The sequence below is a fragment of the Canis lupus genome, chromosome 2, assembly GCF_048164855.1.
Source record: "Canis lupus baileyi chromosome 2, mCanLup2.hap1, whole genome shotgun sequence".
NCBI classification, from domain to species: Eukaryota; Metazoa; Chordata; class Mammalia; order Carnivora; family Canidae; genus Canis; species Canis lupus.
The window spans coordinates 80,548,458-80,568,793 of NC_132839.1; the positions used below are offsets into that span (position 1 = coordinate 80,548,458).

Below are 20,336 nucleotides of genomic sequence, written 5' to 3' on the forward strand. Positions count from 1 at the left end.
GTCCCACATGGGACTCCCCACAGGGGGCCTACTTCTCTTTCTGCCTATGTCTCTGCCTCTCTCTGTGTCTCTCATGAAAAATAAATAAATAAATAAATAAATTAATTAATTAATTAATTAATTAATTAATAAATAAATCTTAAAAAAAACAAAAAACAAAAAAACCCAAAATGAGTTTCAGATTTTGGTGCATGGTGTAGAATTACCTTTATATAAACACGGTATTTATATAATAACATCAGTCCATTAAATTAATAAATTACTTAGGTATGGATATGTATATCCTTATTTCTATGTGTACTTCCTTGTTTTAATTTTATGTTAATATTAATTAAATATTGAAAATAATATTAATTAAAGGTTAACAGTGTAAAGGAAAGAGCATTTCATAGAGTATATGACTTGAATAAACTTAGATGAGATTGCAATATTTAACTTTCTAATCTAATTTTTCAGAAATAAAATAACATTAAGTCATGCAAAAGGACAATTTGGGCTTGGTGAAACATGCAAAAAAGAGTTTATGTTTAAAAGATTCTTTAAAATATTGACCTTTAAGCTAAATAAACCTGAGGACAAAACTCTGTTTTTTAATTTGCTAATTGTCTGACTTTGGCCAAAGGCCTTTCTGACTCAGATTCCCAACGTGGAAAAAGGTGATACAACTCTTCACAGCATAGAACTGTGAAGAGAATTAAAAGGAATAATATATGCAAAAAGCTTTGTCCAATGCCTGGTATACAGAGGGCCTTAGTGAATGGTCTTTATTATTATTCATAAAAATCACCTCAATATAGTATTACATTTGTTGAAGTTATTTTACTCATCTAAGATCTTCCATCATCTGGGGGAAATTTTGAATGTGCTTTAGAGCAAGACTATAAATATTATTATATTAAAAAGCATTTTCATTACTGAAAGTCATAAATTTCAGAGAAATAGAGTATAATCGTCAATTTTCTGGAAGCAAAGTTGCTAACTTCAGTGAAAATTTAAGCATTTGGAAATGTAGGCTATGAGTAACCAGCTTTGCCCTAGCAAGATATATCAAGTTGATTAACCTTGTTTGCATTGACCCAGTGCCCTTGTGTTTCTTTTTCACTCTCTCTTCCATCAAATTGACAAACTTATTCATGCTTAATATATTTTCCTGGGGATTTATATATAATTATTATATCAAATATAGGTAAATTCTATTAGAATAAGAACTTTAAAAAAAAGCATAACTTGACAGAACTGTGGAAAAATAATAAACTGTGGGAAAATACATCAGATAAAGAGAATAGTCTTCTCAGTCTTCCTCAAATATTATTTTATAAGAGGCTGCTAGCTGCAAGAACAAATGACATAAAACTAGAAAGAGCTTTTGCATTAATATCAAAATTATTTGCTTAATTGTATAACTATTAACCCACTTCAACCATAACATTAGCCTCTCTTAATTCTTTCCTATTTAGATTGGATACTATAGATCTAATATTCTCTTGTTAGAGTCTTGAATTGCAAGTGCTTAATATTCAAGAATGTTATTGGAAGAAACAAAAACAGAAAACAGTTGTCTTTGATAGTTTTTCTCCAATATGATAGTTTCTTTGATAGTTTTTCTCCAATATGATAGTTTCTTTGATAGTTTTTCTCCATAATTACCATGCAATGGTAATTATGATCTTCGTGAAATCAAGTACTTTTTATGAGACACCCAAAGTAATCAAGGCTTACGTACCTTTAGTATTTTGCTTTTTTGTTGACCCTGGTTTTTAAGAATGAAATGTGGCTACCTTGCATCACTCATCATGTATGTACTTCATTCTTAATATTACATTTCAATAACATGTGGCAGAGACTTTTATTATATTTCTTTTCTAGCAACAACTGTGTCTTTTTGCATTTATCAGAACATGCTGAAATTATTAAAAATGATGATGCTTATTCAGCCTGTGTCTTCAATCATGTGTGAAGACTGTCATGGGGGAATGAACAAATTACTTAATTAAACTTGTTTTATGTAAACCACTTTTATAAATGACTTTTAATTCCTGAAAATAATAAAAGTTGTGTGTATTTGCAAAAATATTGCATACTAAATTAACTTATAATGGCCTTGTCAGATCCTAGAACGTTGGAAATATTTTACAAAGGTTTAATGGGCATGAGCTCATGACAGGTCACTAATGGAGTCTACTTAATGTAAGTCTTAGGAAGGTTTTTTTTTTTTTTTTTTTACATTTCATATAGATCAACCCCAAAATAGATACTTTTTCCTATGATTAATCATGTGTAGTGAATACAACTAAATTAAATTGGAAAAAAAAAAAAACAGGTTATACTTACTCTCACTTAACATTATCTATGCATAAATATAAAATTGATATATCCCAGAATCCTGTACTTTTGTGAAGAAAAAATTATAAAAAGGCTCTCTCCATTCTTAACTTCATCTTTCCCACTCTTAGCTTATAAGCTAGTTATTTTTAGAGGCAGAGGGAAGAACGATTGAGCAATTAAATGTTGACGGGAAACCAGAATTTAAAGATATACTATTGGACATGCAACTTTACAGAGAACATTGAATTATTTATTAAACATCAATGTCTTATTTGACGAGGTTCAAAATATTAGCAAGATAGCAAATAATATGCAAAGAATGAGTTGCTGTTTGGAGAAGTATTTTAGCTTCATTTTTAAATAATTACCTTGATTTTGTATACTAGTTAGATTGACTCTAAAGTTTGAGATAGCATACCCACGATTCATATGGCATACGTTTTTTTCTTTTACTTTGGAAAGATATCACTTCTATCATGTAATTCTGTCATATGAAGTCAAGGTAGGTTCCAATCTTCTCAAAATAATGCTTCCAGAAAATGTTGCCAATGCATTAGGATTGGAATATGAAGTATATTTACCTAGGACCGTATAAAATAGATCATCAATTTCAAGAAGGGAAACAAATACTTTTACTAATTATTTTATCTAATAAACTACAATTAATATTTTTTTAAATTCGAGTTTGTGTGTTAGTGAACATTATTACTATGTATCCTGTAAGAGGTAGGGTGTTAATTATCAGGAGGTGGTGTAGACTAGAGAGAAAAAATTATTTAAGTTGCTGATTAATTATCTCCCTCCACCATGGAAAATTGTGCTGCCTCTAAGATTACTCTTACTATGTGAATCATTAATTTATTTTCTGCAATATAGATCACTTTAATTGTTTAAAAGTAGGTTTGGAAAACAATATTTGAATATTAAATGAGAATAAACTTATTAGATAAAAATTCAGGTGTTGCTTTACCCAAACTGGAGAAATTTATTTACTTATGAGAAGTACTTAATTGTGTCTTGTATGATTGATTAATATGTCCCTGTATTCTGAAATTAGAAGTGATCATGAAAATAATAAATTAAATCATCATGATGCCCTCAGAAGACATTTCAGAATGGAATTCTTTGCTATGCAGTCATTTCAGTGTAAATAAATTTCCAACAGAGAGTATGAGTCTTTTTAGAGTCAAACAGTCTACACTTGGCCTCTTTTCTAATCTAAAATCATATGTATTTTAGACATACATATAATGAACATTCTAAAAGGTAGAAATAGAAAACCATTTAATTGTAAAATGATCTATGTTCCCTCACTTCACATTTCTAGTCAGAATTAAGTTTCAGAATACCAGTTTTTACAGTAAATGTCAGTAATTTAAAAGGGGGTTATACTTTTTTAAAGATTTTATTGATTTATTTGAGAGACAGAGATAACAACAGAGATAGGGAGAGAGAGCACAAGTGGGGAATAGAGGGAAAAGCAGGCTCCCCACTGAGCAGGGAGTCTCAGGGAGGTGGAGCTCAATCCCAGGACCTTGGGATGATGACTTGAGTCAAAGGGAAATGCTTAATGGACTGAGCCACCCAGGCATCCCAGATTTTTACTTTTTAAAAACGATCACTAAGTAAGAGTTATAAAGTTAGTATTATATGGTTCTTCACATACCTGAATTTGAAGGTGCCTATAAAGGTCATCTAGAAATCCAACCAAAGGTCAGGATAGAACTGAGTTGTTTTTCTTTGCAAATCATAATAAATTTCCTTTGGGCAAATATTTCTTTTCAAACTTTGTCTCTTTCAATTTGAAATTTTATTTCTCTACTCTTCTAAGATTCATCTTCATGTAATAAGCTGATAGAAGCCTAGAGATAAAAAAAAAAAAAGCAATAGTGCAAGAATAACATTCTAGCTAGAAAAAAAAATCCAAATACCCTTTAAAGTGAAATAGGAACAATCTGAATCTGAGGCAAAAGCAATAAAGCAAATAAGGCAGTCACTCGTTTCAACACGTTTTCTGTAACTAAGAAGATAAAGTTCTCCTTTAGCTTTAAAAGCTCAGACAATACCAGCAACGCCTGCTCTTAAACCTTTGCACATGCGTACAATTAATATATTATCATAATCTAAATATTCCCAGAGTCACCAGTAGAGAGGCAAATGTTTATGTCTCAGAAACATAGGAGATTTAGAAATGGAAGAAAAATATTTTTTTTCCGAAAATTTTAATCCAAAAGCTCTGCTTAAATTTTATATTCTCTATTTTTTTTAAGTTTTTTCTTTTAATTCTACTTAATTAACAGACAGTTTGATATTAGTTTCAGGTGTACAAAGATATTTCATATTCTCTTACAGCCAAGATTCCTTCATCCCATGCCTCTTCACTTACATAGGGGGAAAAAGGGATGATTTTGTGTGAGACAATTTAATAGGCATTTTCAGACCACCTGAAATTTGAAATCCAGCCCCTTTTTGTTACCCTTTTGTTGTTGTTGTTCTCTGTATTAGAATCTTTATCCTTCATCAGCTATATGAAGTATGAAAAAAGATAAATGCTTTCTAGACTTCTGGTTTCTATAAGAGCTTCTCATTTAAAGTACTTCTTTCATCTACTTAAGACAGAATCAAGTAAGATGTTTTTGAAATGAATTTTATATTATCAAGAATTTTTTCTTCCTATAACCATAGCTCTATTGAATAGAAATAAAATAATTTTTGTAAGAAAACTTGTCCCTTTCAACTACAAAAATTGGTATATCATAGTATATGTTTTATTTTATTACTTGTATGAGCTTTACTTAAGTAATTCAAATTACAACTGTGAATACAAAAAAAAATATGAATTATGGAATGTGAAACTCAGTGAAATGTGAAACTCAAGCTCAAAAATCACATATTCATGCCAAAACCACGTGGATAGAGTAGAATGTAGCTTATGGTTTGTGTCATCTACTAACACAATTTACCTATGTTCCAATTCCTTCAAAAAGACAATTTTACTTACCAACTTATAACAAAGTACAAGATATCATCCTCTCAAGAAGTCTGAGCATATTAATTGCAAATAATAACCTATAATCCTTCTAAAAGACTAGTTTCAACATCTGCAAATCTGCGTTTGCACTACAAATTCTCATCCTAGACCTGACAAGCATTTTATCTAATGCATTTGGCAAGTAACTTTAAGATTCTGTTCTCATATCCCTGGTTATGAAGTGAGAATATTAAACATTGCTTTGAGTGTTGTGAGAATTAATTATTTAATGTTTATAAAGTTCCTTCCGGCTCTAAGGTAGAAAAGTCACAGAAGCATTTCTTATACTCACAATGGATATTCTCATAAATACAAATCATGGAGTAATTGTTATTATTAACTATAATCAATATATAAAAGTCAGAATTATAAATGGGGTCAAAGATAGAGATGATATAATACACAATGTATATTTTAATTGTTTGTTGGAGAGTGAGTTTCCATGTTCTATATTTCTTTTCTCTAACCATGCTAAATAACACAAAGTTAAGGTAAAGGTCAAGATGGCCTAATACAGAAAAGATGAGCACTTACTTCTGTGAACCCAAAGGTATTCAATGAAAACAAAATTTTACATCAATAGGCTCACATAATATAACTTCACAATGGACACCTGTGCAAGTTGGAATCTGTAAAAAGGAAACAATGAGGAGAATGCTTATCTGAATCAGGCTTTGATTATATTCTTAAAACCATCATCAGAAGGTACATTTATATGTCCATTTGCTGGTCTAAATCTATTGCTAATCAATGGCAATTTGTTAATTTGTTCCTTTGTTTTTGCTGATTTGTTTTAGTATGTGGAGAAAGAAGTAGGATAAGGACAATCAGGTGGATCTTAAAGAAAAATTACTTTTCCCCCTAAGATTATATTTTCCCCACTTTTTCAGTTTAAATTCCCTTTTTAATTATTTTTTTCTGGTTTACTGAAACAGGATTAACATTTAATATTGTGTAAGTTTGAGATGCACAAAATGATGAGTTGATACAAGTATATATATTGTAAAATGGTTACCATGATAAGGACAGTTAACAAATCCAGCACTCTATATTTTGTGATGAAAACATTTAAGATCTCCTTTCTTAGAAACTTTCAAGTGTATAAAGAGTATTGATAACTATAGTCACCAGGCTGTACATTAGATTCCCCAGAACTTATTTGTCTAGGGACACCTGGGTGGCTCAGCGGTTGAGTGTCAGCCTTTGGCTCAGGGCATGATCCTGGGACTCCAGGATCCTGGAGTCCCACGTCGGGCTCCCTGCATGGAGCCTGCCTCTCCCTTTGCCTGTGTCTCTGACCCTCTCTCTGTGTCTCTCATGAACAAATAAATAAAATCTTTAAAAAAATTATCTGTCTTATAACTGGAAGTTTGTATCCCTTGGCCAGCCTTTCCCTATTGTTTTCAATCACACAATAGTAATAAAATATACAGTAATATTCTGTTGTATGTTTTTATGTCCTTTCCAAAATCTTGAAAGATAAAATAGCAACTTATAGCAGTCTTTTACAGTTTTCATGTTTTGATATCCAAATGTCTAAATAATAACCTTGAACATACATATAAGTGTTCAAGGATTCTTCTATTTAAGTGGACAACACAGCACTATTATGGTTAGAGAACATTAAAATTTTATTACTAAAAATGAAGATACCTGAGAATTGGCTCTATGGATTTTGCATCACATGTGTAAATGGACTGTGGTAGAGAGAAAGGACAACATAATTCATTTATTATGAGACTAATTCAAATATTTTTGGAGACCATGTCTTAGAAGTCTAAAATTTAATTTTGTAGGAATCATTTTGAGTATCTTATACCAATTAAAATAAAGTAGCACTATGATGTTTTTTCTTATTGCTGCACTGTATAGAGAAACTTATTTAAAAAAGAAAATTAAATACAATTCATATTCCAGTATTTTTCAAATCCCAAAATACATTTGAAAAAAAATTAGAAGCAATATATTGAATTGACATATGCAGTTTGGTTATGCCAAAGATTTCTTTGGTGAGTTGATAAAAGTGTTAACCTTTCTCCTTCAACCTTTTGATTGGTAAAATAGGGTTATGTTATCACGTTGAACTTTTAGAGTTATAACTTTAAGAATAATCAATAATGGGAAGCCGGCAGTGCTAATGCCATTGCTATTTCAAAAATGATTGATGGAAAGGGCTGGCTCTAAAATACTAAGCTGTCTAGTTTTGCTCCATGACAAATAGCATCAACATGATTATATCTTGAATAAGAAAATAAAATTCCTCCCCAAAGCTTAAGGTCCGTGCTAAATAAAACACTGGGAGCCATTCAGCATTTTGTGTTCCTTAATGACCAAAATTCATAAAAGCAAAATTGATGAAAAAAGGGAAAAATGGCTATTTTAAAAATCAGATTCAATTTAAAAGGCTTTTTATCAAATATCCAGCTTTGAGCAACAAATATTCCCTACTTGGAGAGTTTGTCAAATATCTTGCTTTGTATTTGGCCACTGAAACATGAAAGTGCTTATGTTGGCATTAAAACTAAAGAAGATTAATTAAGTTGTATAAACTAATGTAAACATTCTATTGTCCAAGAAAATCAAATTTGGTTTAGTTTTATTTTCCCCAACTACTATGGTCTCCAAAATGCTTACTAGTTACAGATCTTTTATATAAATTAAAAACTGAGTAAGCTCCAATTAACTAATGATACATACCGCTCTTTTATTTTTAAAACAAGCTATCTACTTGAAGACCAGTCCATTTGTCTCATCTTTCTTTTATGAAGTCCAATAAAAACATAAGTAAAATTATATTTATGTTTTAGATACTAATGCTAGAAGTGTAATTGAAACAATCTGAAAACTCCTAGATAAAGTGTCCTGCTAAATTGATTAAATTCTTATCACTACATAAGAGATTTTCTTTGATAAAATTTGTTTAAATATTAAATATTTTGCCATTTTTTATTGAGTTTTTTTTGTTGCTGTTGTTATTGAGTCTTAAAATTTTATTGCACATTCTGGATAAAATGTGTTTATCAAACATATGCTTTAAAAAAAAAATATTCTTGAGAGACAGAGAGAGAGAGAGAGGTATAGACACAGGCAGAGGGAGAAGCAGGCTCCATGATGGGAGCCCAGTGTGGGACTCGATCCTGGGTCTCCAGGATCATGCCCTGGACTGAAGGTGGCCTAAACTGCTGAGCCACCCGGGCCGCCCCCAATACATGCTTTCTATTTTCCTTCAGTTTATTTTATTATTTTATTTTATTTTATTTTTTATTTATTTTATTTTATATTTTATTTATTTATTTATAAACTATATTATTTATTTATTCCTGAGAGACACAGAGAGAAGCAGAGACATAGGCAGAGGGAGAAGCAGGTTCCTCATAGGGAGCCCGATGTGGGGCTGAATCCCCAGATGAGGATCACGCCCAGAGCCAAAGGCAGACCTCAACTGCTGAGCCACCCAGATGTCACTGGATGTTTTTTATTTAAATTTTTGTTTAGTAAATCTATATGGTAAATTGGTTTTGAGTGTAGAATTTAGTGATTCATCACTAACATATAATACCCAGTGCTCATCACAAGTGGCCTCCTTAGTATCCATCATCCATACCCTGCTGACCTCCCTCCATCAACCCTCAGTTTCTTCTCCGTAGTTGAGTCTCTTTTTTTTTCTTTTTTCAGATTTTATTTATTTATTCATAAAAGGCATACAGAGAGGGAGAGAGAGGCAGAGACACAGGCAGAGGGAGAAGCAGGCTCCATGCAGGGAGTGCAACTTGGGACTCGACCCCGGGTCTCCCGGATCACACCCTGGGCTGAAGACAGTGCTAAACTGCTGAGCCATTGGGGATGCCCATGTAGTTGAGTCTCTGATGGTTATTTCCTTTTCCCTCATTTTTCCCCCTTCCCAACTATGTTATTCTGTTTTGTTTCTTAAGTTCCACATATAAGTGAAATCATATGGTATTTGTCTTCCTCTGACTTATTTCACTTAGCTTAATATACTCTAACTCCCTCTACATTGCTGCAGATGGCAAGATTCCATTCTTTTTGATGGCTCACTAATATTCCATTAATCAGTTGTTGGACAGTTGGGATCTTTCCATACTTTGGCTATTGTTGATAATGCTGTTATAAACATCAGGGTGCATATGACCCTTCAAATCAATATTTTGCATCCTTTGGGTAAATACCTAATAGCACAATTGCCAGGTGGAAAGATAGTTATATTTTTATTTTATTCATTCATTCATTCATTCATTCATTCATTCATTCGAGACACACACACACACACAGAGAAAGAGAGGCAGAGACATAGGCAGAGGGAGAAGCAGGCTCCATGAAGGGGGCCTATAAACCCTTTATCAGATATGTCATTTATATCAGATACATATATATACACATATATGTATATATATTATGTCATAATATCTTCTTGCATTCTCAAAGTTGCCTTTTAGCTTTCTTGATTGTTTCTTTCATTGTGCAGAAGTTTTCTATCTTGACAAAGTCTCCGTTCATTTTTACTTTTGTTTCCATTGCGTCAGGAGACATGTCTCATAGAAGTTGCTATGGCCATTGTCAAAGAGGTTTCTACCTGTGTTCTTCTTTAGGATTTTAATGGTGCCCTGTCTAACATTTAGGTCTTTCACCCATTTTGAATTTATTTTTGCGGATGGTGTAAGGAAGTAGTCCAGGTTCGTTCTTCTGCACGTTGCTGTCCAGTTTTCTTGGCACTATTTGTTGAAGAGACTATCTCTTTTCCATTGGATGTTCTTTACTATTTTATGAAATATTACTTAACCATAGCATTCTGGAGCCATTTCTGGGCTTTTTATTCTGGTCCATTGATCTATGTATCTGTTTCTGTGTCAGTACCGTACTGTCTTGATCACAACAACTTTGTAACACAATTTGAAGTCCAGAATTGTGATGCCTCCAGCTTTGCTTCTCTTTTTCAATATTGTTTTGACTATTCAGGGTCTTTCACGGTCTCATACAAATTTTAGAATTACTTGCTTTATAGCTCTGTTTAAAATGTTGGTGATATTTCAATGGAGATTATATTTAATGTGTAGACTGCTTTGGGTAGTATCGACATTTTAACTATATTTGTTCTTCCAATCCGTGAGCATGGGACGTTTTTCCATTTCTTTGTGTCCTCTTCAATTTCTTCCATCACTATTCTAGTTTTTAGAGTACAGATATTTTAGTCCTTTGGTTAGGTTTGTTCCTAAGTATCTTATGGTTTCTGGTGCAATTGGAAATTGAATTAATTCCTCGATTTCTCTTTCAGTTGTTTCATTATTGGTGTATGGAAATGCCACAGATTTCTGCCATTGATTTTGTTTCTTGCCACTTCGCTGAATTTGTGTATCAGTTCTAGCAATTTTTGGTGGAGTCTCTGAGATTTTCTATATAAAGTATCATATCGTGTGTGAATAGTGAATTTGACTTTTTCCTTACCAATTTGGATGCTTTTAATTTCCTATTGCTGTCTGATTGCTGAGGTTAGGACTTTCAGTACTACGTTAAATAACAGTGGTCAGAGCGGACATCCTTGCTTTTTTTCCAGACCTTAGAGGAAAAGCTTTCAGTTTTTCCCCATTAAAGATGATATTAGCTTTTGGGCGTTTTGTATATGGCCTTTATGATGTTGAGGTACATTCCCTCTATCCCTACTTTGTTGAGGGCTTTTATTAAGAATAGATGCTGTTATTGTCAAATGTGTTGAGAGAAGCATATGGTTCTTATCTTTTCTTTTATTAATGTAATGTGTCACATTGATTTATGAATATTGAACCAAAACTGCAGCCCAGGAATAAATCCCACTTGATAGTGGTGAATAATTCCTTTAATGTATTGTTGGATTCAATTTGCTAGTAACTTGTTCAGAATTTTTCCATCCATGTTCATCAGGGATATTGGTCTGCAATTCTCCTTTTTAGCGAGGTCTTTGTCTGGTTTTGAAATCAAGGTAATGCTGGCCTCATAGAAGAAGTTTGAAAGTTTTTCCTCCATTTCTATTTTTTTGGAACAGTTTGAGAATAGAATTAACTCTTCTTTAAATGTCTGTTATAATTCCCCTGGGAAGCCATCTGGGCCTGGACTTTTGTTTGTTGGAAGAATTTTGATATTGATTCAATTTCTTTGCTGGTTATGGATCTGTTCAAATTTTCTATGTTTTCCTGTTTCAGTTTTGGTAATTGGTATGTTTCTAGGAATTTATCCATTTCTTTCAGATTGCCCAGTTTGTTGGCATATAATTTTTCATAATCCTCTCTTATAATTGTTTTTCTCTTATGTTCTTTTATTCATGATTTTATGTATTTGGGCCATTTTTCCTTTCTCTTTTCTTTTTGATAAGTCTGGCTGGGGGGTTTACAAATTTTGTTAATTTTTCCAAAGAACTGCTCTTAGTTTCATTGATCTATTCTATGTTTGTTATTGTTGTTGTTGTTTCTATATCATCTGTTTCTGCTCTAATCTTCATGATTTCTCTTCTTATTCTGGCTTTAAGCTTTATTTGCTATTCCTTTTCTATCTCCTTTAGGTGGAAGGTTGGCTGTGTATTTGAGACTTTTCTTGCTTCTTGAGGTAGGTGTCTTTCTATGTAGTTACCTCTTAGGACTGTCTTTGCTACATCACACAGGATTTGGACTGCCATGTTTTCATTTTCATTTGTTTCCATGTATTTTTAAATTTCTTGTTTATTTCCTGGTTAACTCATTCATTGTTTAGTAGGATGTTCTCTAACTTCCATGTATTCATGGTCTTTCCAAATTTTATCTTGTGGTTGATTTCAAGTGTCATAGCATTTTGGTCTGAAAATATGGTTTGTATGATCTCAATCTTTTGTACTTGGTGAAGATTGATTTGTGACCCAATATGTATGATCTACTCTGAGGAATGTTCTGTGTGCACTCAAAAAGAATGTGTATTCTGCTTCTTTAGGATGAAATGTTCTGAATATATCTATTATGTCCTTCTGGCCTAGTGTGTCATTCAAAGTCATTATTTCTTATTAATTTTCTGTTTACATGATCTGTCCATTGCTATAAATAGGGAGTTAAATTCCTCTACTATTATTGTATTATTATCAATGAGTTTCTTTATGTTTGTTGTGAACTGATTTATATATGTATGTGCTCCCAAGTTGGGGACATAAATATTTATAATTGTTAAATATTCTTGTTTGATGGACCCCTTGATTATGATATAGTGTCTTTCTTCATTTCCTGTTAAAGTCTGGCTTAAAATCTAGGTTGTCTGATATAAGTATGGCTACTCCATACTTCTTATGTCCATTAGCATGATAGATAGTTCTCCATCCTCTTACTTTCAATTTGGACGTGTTTTTTGGTCTAACATGCTTGTAAACAGCATATAGATGGGTCTTGTTTGTTTTTTGTTTTTTGTTTTTGTTTTGTTTTGTTTTGTTTTACCCATTTTGATATTCTGTGTCTTTGGATTGCAGCATTTAGCTCGTTTACATACAGAGTAATTATTGGTAGGTAAGAATTTAGTGACATTGTATTACTTGTAAAGTCTCTGTTTCTGAAAAAAAAAAAAGTCTCTGTTTCTGGATATTTTCTCTGCTCCTTTCCAGTCTTTGTTGCTTTTGTTTCTTCTTTCCCACTGGAAGTTTCCCCTTTAAAATTTCTTGCAGAGTTCATTTAATGGTCACAAACATGTTTAGTTTTTATCTGTCTGGGAAACTCTATCTCTCCTTCTATACTGAATGACGATAACACTGGATAAAGTATTCTTGCTGCATATTTTTCCCCTTCAGCTTGTTAAATATACCATGCCAGTCTCTTTTGGCCTGCCAGGTTTCTGTGGATAGATCTGCTGCAAACCTGATCTGTTGTTCCTTGTAAGTTAGAGATTTATTTCCCCTGCTGCTTTCAGGAGTCTTTCCTTATCTCTAAATTTTGCAAAACTTTCTATTATATGCTCTGGTGATAGCTGGCTTTTGTTCAATTTGATGAGAGTTCTCGGTGCTTCCTGGATTTGGATGATTGTTTCCTTCCCCAGATGAGGGAGACTTTTAGGTATGATTCACTGAAATAAACCTTCTGACCCCTTTTCCCTCTCTTCTTCTTCTGGGACTCCTATGATACCAATGTTATCACACTTTGTGGAGTCACTGTGTTCCCTAAGTCTACATTTGTGACCCAATACTTTTTTTTTTCTACTCTTCTTTTCAGCTTCATTATTTTCCATAATTTTATCTTCTATACCACTGATTCTTTCCTCTGCTTCATCCATCTTCATTGTTATTGCATCCATCAATTTTGTATTTCTGTTATAACAATTTTTATTTAAACCTGACTAGTTTTTAGTTCTTTTATCTCTGCAGTTAGGGATTCTCTAGTGTCTTCTATGCTTTTCTCAAGCCCAGCTAGTATCCTTATGATTGTTATTTTAAAATCTGCTTCAGGCATCATTCTTATATCTGTTTTCATTAAATCCCTGGTTGTATGCCTCCCTGTTCTTTCTTTTGAGGTGAATTCCTCTGTCTTGGCATTTTGTTTAGGTCACTATTGTGTGTGTGTATGTGTGTGTGTGTGTGTGTGTGTGTGTTAGGAAAGCCTGTTATATTCCTGCTTCTGAAAGTAATGGCTATACTAAGAAGACATCCTGTTCTGTCTTGGGCTTGGTGCTTCAGGAAGTGTTTCAGAGTGTGTGCTCTTCTGTTGTGTCTTGGCTGTCCTTTCCCTCAGGTCAGTCCTCTGCAGAGTTTCTCCTTGCCTGCAGTGCAGAGTGTTCAGCTTTTTGTCCATTGTCTGACAAGTTTTAACCAAGTCTGTTTTGGTCTGCTTGTTAAAAGAGGCTAGATCCTATTTCCCCTAGAGCTGAAGCTTTGCAGCATTCTGTGATCAGTGTACTTGGTGTACTAGTGGGGTTGGTGCTGGTCTTCTGGGGAAGGAGCCTGATGCACTGGGTCTCAGGCCTACTTGCCCTAGTAAAGATGCACCTGTAGGGTACAGTAGGGGAGGAAAGTAGTGTTAGCAGCTCCAACCTCCACTGAGGATGCTGTGGTGCCCATTGATGCTGGTTAGTGCTAATGAGTGGGGGAGAAAATGGCCTTGCCCATTGTTTCCTCCCAAAAGCAGGGAGTTTGTGCCTGCTACTCTTCCAGAAACCTTACAGAAGAGTAAAAAGTCTCCTCTCTTCTGTCCCTGGCTTTTGTCAGATTCCTGCCTTCACTCTGTCTGTGTCTGAGCTGTCTGCCAGGGGGCACAGTACTACTGTGTTTTATCTCAGGCATGTGGCTGGGTTTCAAAACTCCAAATTTTAGGGATCCAACACAGCACAGGCCCACTCTGATTCTCTGGGGGAGGGTCTTGCCATGCTGTGGCTGGTGCCAGTTAGTCCCAGAAAAACCATCACACAACCACTCACTGGTTCACAGTTTATGGTAAAGCACAGCAACAAGCCAGCACCAAGGTTTGCAACCTTTAGCAAGTGTCTCTGTTCCTATGCTAAGGAACAGGGCAGCACATTGATGCCTGCCAGCTTTTTTGACCCTAGAGAGGCTGTGTACCTTATCCCCAGTCCCCTCCAAGAAGGGGAACTGTCTTTTCCAGTGTGACCCAGGGGATACTCAGAGCATGCTGTTCCTTCCAGGGCCTCTGCTCTCCTCCTTACAGGAGCTATGCCCCCAGGCTTCACCCAATGGTGATATAATCTTCTAATACTTCAAAATTTCAGCTCTCTGCCTATAAAAACTTGTGACAATCAGCCACTCTAGTTTTCCCAGACAACGGTTTTGGGGAAATGTTTCTCTTGTGCAATATGCTGCACAACACTTTCTCTCTGTTTCTCTATCTCTCTTTCTCATCTCTCGGAGATCAAGATTCCTTTCCTTCCTCAGCATCTGTGATTCTCCTTTCACTGGAATCATGTTTCCACACCTCCTATCTTCCATGATGTAGCTCCTTCTCTCCCTCTAGTTCTGCAGTTTGTTCTCTCAAAATTCAGATTTCTTGGGTATTCTGAATGATTTGACATTTATCTAGGTATTTTTGAAAGACAATGCAAAACTAGGGTCCTCCTACTGCTCTGCCATCTTAACTCCACTATCCCCAATGTCTGGCTTTTTCATTTTTCTAACCTTTTGACATGGTCCTTCAAACTATCTTAATATTTATTTATTTATTTATTTATTTATTTATTTATTTATTTATGTATTTATTGAAAGACAGATTGTACCTTTGGTGTCATAGCTAAGAAATCTCCCCATAATCCAAGATCACGAAGATTTTCTCTGTTTATTTTCTAGAAGTTTTGTAGCGCTAGGTTTTAACATTTAAGTGGTTAACTCATCTTCAATTAACTTTGTATATAGTGTGAAGTATGGATTAAAAATCATATTTTTGCAATAATTATTCAATTGTTTGACCATTATTTGTTGAAAAGACAAGCCTTGCTCATTGAATTGCTGGTTTACTTTTGACAAAAACCAGTGTCAACTGCTTACGGGAAGTCTGAAATAGACTCATGTGCGTGTTTCTGAGCACTCTATTCCACTGATCTATTTGCTTATCTTGACATCAATATCACACTGTTTTGACTACTGTAGCTTCATAATATGTCTAAAAATTAGGTTGTGTTACTCCTTTAACTTTGTTCTATTTCAAAATTATTTGATTATTTTAGAGATTTTAATTTCTGTGTGTTGGCTGCTTCTAAGTTTTAGAATCAGCTTTTCAATTTCTACAAAAATGCCTTTTGGGATTTTGACTGAGAAATCTACCTATAGATAAATCTGGAGAGTATTGACATCTTAATAAGGTTTAGTCTTCAAATCTATGAAAAAGCTTTTCCCTACTTATTCTAATATTTCTCCTCAATGTTTTATAGTTTTCAGTATGTAGATCATTCACATTCATAAACATGTTTTGCCAGATTTATCCCTAAGTGTTTCATAGTTTTGATGCTATTGTAAATACTTTAAAATTCAATTTTAAGAATTTAATTATTATAAAAATAGGAAATAAGCTTGATTCTATGTATTTCCTGGAAGATAATGCCAGAATGTGTTTATATAGGATATTAGAGCAAGAAATAAAATGATTTTAGACACAGATATTGTGGGAGAAGAGATATATTTTCCTCTACCCTCTGAATTCTGAGCTGAGCCCCTTTTATAATGTTAGATTAACAAGAGAAAACCAAACAGAAGTTTAACATGTATACCTGATGTATGCATGGGAGATACCCAGAAAAAGGAAGTCCCGAGGTGGTGTAGAATTCAGGATTAAACACCATCTTAATAAGAAAAAGGGAGGAGTTGCATAGGCCTCTTAGGGGAGAGTGAATGCTTTTTAGGAAAGATGAATGGGTCCATAGAAGACTGGATAAAAGATGTAACAGCTGTGACAAAAATTGTGTGCATATCGTGTCACTACTAGTCTCCTGTCCTGTGATAAGAATTTGTGAAACTCCAGGGAATTTATGACAACTGAGTTCCTGGTGGGGATCTGTCTTAAGGCAAATAAGGGGAGTTTAGAGAAAGTCTCTCCCTGTATTTGCTGTTTTTAAACTGCCTATACTTCAATATAAACACTATACCAAAGTGGCATATTTTGCTACTCTTCAATTTTTGTGTACCAAAATTTAGCCTGAACTGGAACGCAGTTGGGCATGTGAATAGTCAGTTACATAAAGTAGAAAAGCTGCACTGAGGGTGGGTAGGCACTAATGAGTTGTCACATTAACAAAACTAAACTCATCTATAGTAGCCTTAATACTGAAAGATGAGTACGCCAACAATAGGAATTGAAAAATAGAGAAGATGGGACTGTGGTCAAATGTAAAGTGAAAACAAAATTATTGAAGACAGAAGAAATTATGTAAAACATGGATGTATGTGGGCAGAGTCTGAAAAGAAATTTGTGGAAAAATGGAAGTTACTTCACTTAGAATATAGACATATATGATATGGTTATTTTTCTTAGTTTTTAGGTGTAATGAATTTTATTATAGTAGGTTTATAATAATGACAAAAATAATGATAATATTGTAAAAGTTGGTTGTTTAAATATCTTTACATGGTAGGAATGTTCACTTAGGAGGAAAATTTCTGATTATGTTTATGTGAAACAATAATTCTTCTGAAAACTGGATTACTTTACATAATTCTACTTTCATTGGATACATATCATGTATTCAGAATCAAAAAGTAAAGTCCATGACTAGAGAGGGAAAAAAAACAACTATTAACAGTATCAGTATCAAAATGATATTCTTAAGCATATTAAACATCCTCAAATTCTTTTCCCTAAAAGATGACTTCTCAATCCCAAATTTATTTAGAGCCATGGATACCTGAGTAAATTTTAGTAATTTTAGGTTCTATTTCTGACCTTGATTTTCACTTTTAACTTCATTTATTCAAAATAATATTTGAAGGCTCAATTTTTAAAAACCCAAATAGATAAAAATCTTGAACAGCTTTGGGATAAATATTCTACAATTTTAAATGCATAGGATTTGCAATATTAGTATATTAAAATAATAATGCCATAAAATCGGTGATATTATATTTTATAAGGAAAACACAATGTATTAGATGCTATTTAGCTAAGATTAAAGGTAACATAAACTTAACGTGAAACAAGGGGATCCCTGGGTGGCTTAGCGGTTTAGCGCCTTCCTTTGGTCCAGGACGCGATCCTGAAGTCTTGGGATCGAGGCCCACCTCAGGCTCCCTGCATGAAGCCCGCTTCTCCCTCTGCCTGTGTCTCTGCCTCTCTCTCTATGTCTATCGTGAATAAATTAATAAAATCTTAAAAAAAAAAAACACTTAACAATGAAACAGTGGGAATGTCAAATGATAAATATATGAAATGTATATAAATTTTAATGTCATTCTATAAACTTTTTTTTCTTTCGTATTTCAGTTAGTATGAAATAAATTGATGAGAAAGAGAAAGAGCATTTTAAAGTAAAATTAAAAGAGTAAAATATACTTAAAACATGCTGTTATGTACAAAATTTTCAGTAACCATTTTGCCAAGACTGAGAGCAAAATGATCAATGATTAAAGATAGATGTGAAAATATTCAGAATTTTTATATTCAGCCAAGAAAAAAGTGAGAGTTGATTTTTTGTGTCTATTATATTTCAAGAGTGCTACAAATAGTAAAAATAAAGAAAGAAAAAAAAAGAGAAAGAAAGAAAGGAGAAAAGAAGAATTTTAAGAAATACAGTAAAATACAGAATTTTTTTTCTTATTGCTAGAATGCTTGGAAGTTATAACCAAAGAGCTCTTGACCTCAAGAGCACCTCTATCTTTTATGAGAGCAAAAATATCTCAAGTGGCACAGTGCTTCTTTTTCCATCCCTGGTTTCATTAATTTAGATATACAGTAAATGTTCTTTTTCAGTGTTCTTGTTTGGTCAAGTCAGAAGAGACAGTAATAGCTGTAGGATTGCAGGTAAAATGATGAAGGATTGGTGAAAGTCAGGTACATTGGTGTCTGTCAGTGGAGATGAATCAGGATACAGTAGTCTTTTGCTTTAATTTTTTTTTCAAAAAAAGAATTTTATCCTTGAAGCAACTACTTTCTCCTCCTTACTATTGATCTTATTCATTGTTAATGTATAATCACAGCTCAGGAAATTCTAGAAACCAAGTTTACATTTCAAACATTTTTAGTTAAATGTACCTGGCATATTTTTCAACGGGAAAATTCTTGTGCCCTTCCAAAATTGACAAAAATTTGGGAATGCATTATTAGGAAGTATATATTTTCATGCAAAAAATTAGGTAGATACCCAACCACAATTAACCTATTAATTTTAAGTAAGAAAATAGCAAGTGGAATAAACCTCCAAATTTTACTTTTAGCTTAACTGGCTAAATAACAAAAAGGACTTTTTATTTCCTTTCACTACTCTACAATTCTGCTATCATTCTCTTTATTTTGTTTTCTTAGCCCTAATACAAGAAAGAGATATAAAACTAATCTAAGTTTCTAACCTCTTATCAAAGTATATAAAATCTCTCAAAATTAACAGCCAGATTGTGTTCTAATTAATCAACTAGAAAGGACATTCTGATTTTTGTTTTCCAAAATAAATCACTTTGAGAATATATACAACACAAAACAGTTTCTAAGTGATTTGTTCCTTAAAGAAGTATTTTTTTATACTTTGTCACTGATTTACAGTTTTCTTTGCATATAAATTTTTTATCAGCTTCGTGGATAAATGATGATTAAAAATTGCATATATTGGGGCACCTGGTGGCTCAATGGTTTAGCTCAGGTCATGTTCCTGGGGTCCTGGGATCAAGTCCCATATTAGGTTCCCATAGGGAGTCTGCTTCTCCCTCTGCCTATGTCTCTGCCTTTCTCCCTGTGTCTCTCATGAATAAATAAATACATAAATCTTTTAAAATATGCATATATTTTAAAATATAACAGTACGGTGTACAACTTGATGATTTGATATACCTATACACTGTGAAACATTTGCCACTATAAAGCTAATTAACATGTCCATCATCTCACATAGTTACTATTTTTCTTTTTCTTTGTGTGTCTGTGTATGTAATAATACTTAAGATCTATTATCTCAGCAAATTTCATGCATACCATAAACCATTGTTAATTATAGCCACATAGTTGTACATCAAATATCCAGAACTTATTTTTCTTCCATAACCAAAACATTGTGATTTTGCTTACTTTTTAATCTTTCAAGAATTTTTCACTGTTTCTGAAGCCAGTGGAGTAAGATAACTATATGAAATGGGGATTTTAATACTGATATCAAGCCTCATAGGTTTGTTATGTGCTAAAGATTTAGCATACAGTGGTTTTTATTAAAAGTCAAACTACATAAAAAGTGAGAAGAGATTAATAGTTAACCACCCTGATAAAAACTCTATCTCTGGCTTTATCTTACTTAAAAAATAGAGTTCTAAAGAGTCAATTAAATCATCTCATGTTTTACTTTAAAATTTGAAATT

The 20,336-nt window shown here is 33.2% G+C and overlaps 1 long non-coding RNA gene across 1 annotated transcript in view; it reads right to left on the bottom strand.

The window, feature by feature from the left end:
• Positions 1-2,679: 2,679 nt before the first annotated feature.
• LOC140610562 (uncharacterized) overlaps positions 2,680-20,336 on the bottom strand; it is a 53,189-nt gene continuing 35,532 nt past the window's right edge. Inside the window, exons 7-9 of the long non-coding RNA XR_012012166.1 lie at positions 5,891-5,985; positions 3,992-4,187; positions 2,680-2,906 (exon numbers count right to left, since the gene is read on the bottom strand). This is a non-coding gene — a long non-coding RNA (uncharacterized lncRNA). The remainder of the gene's footprint in view (positions 2,907-3,991; positions 4,188-5,890; positions 5,986-20,336) is intronic.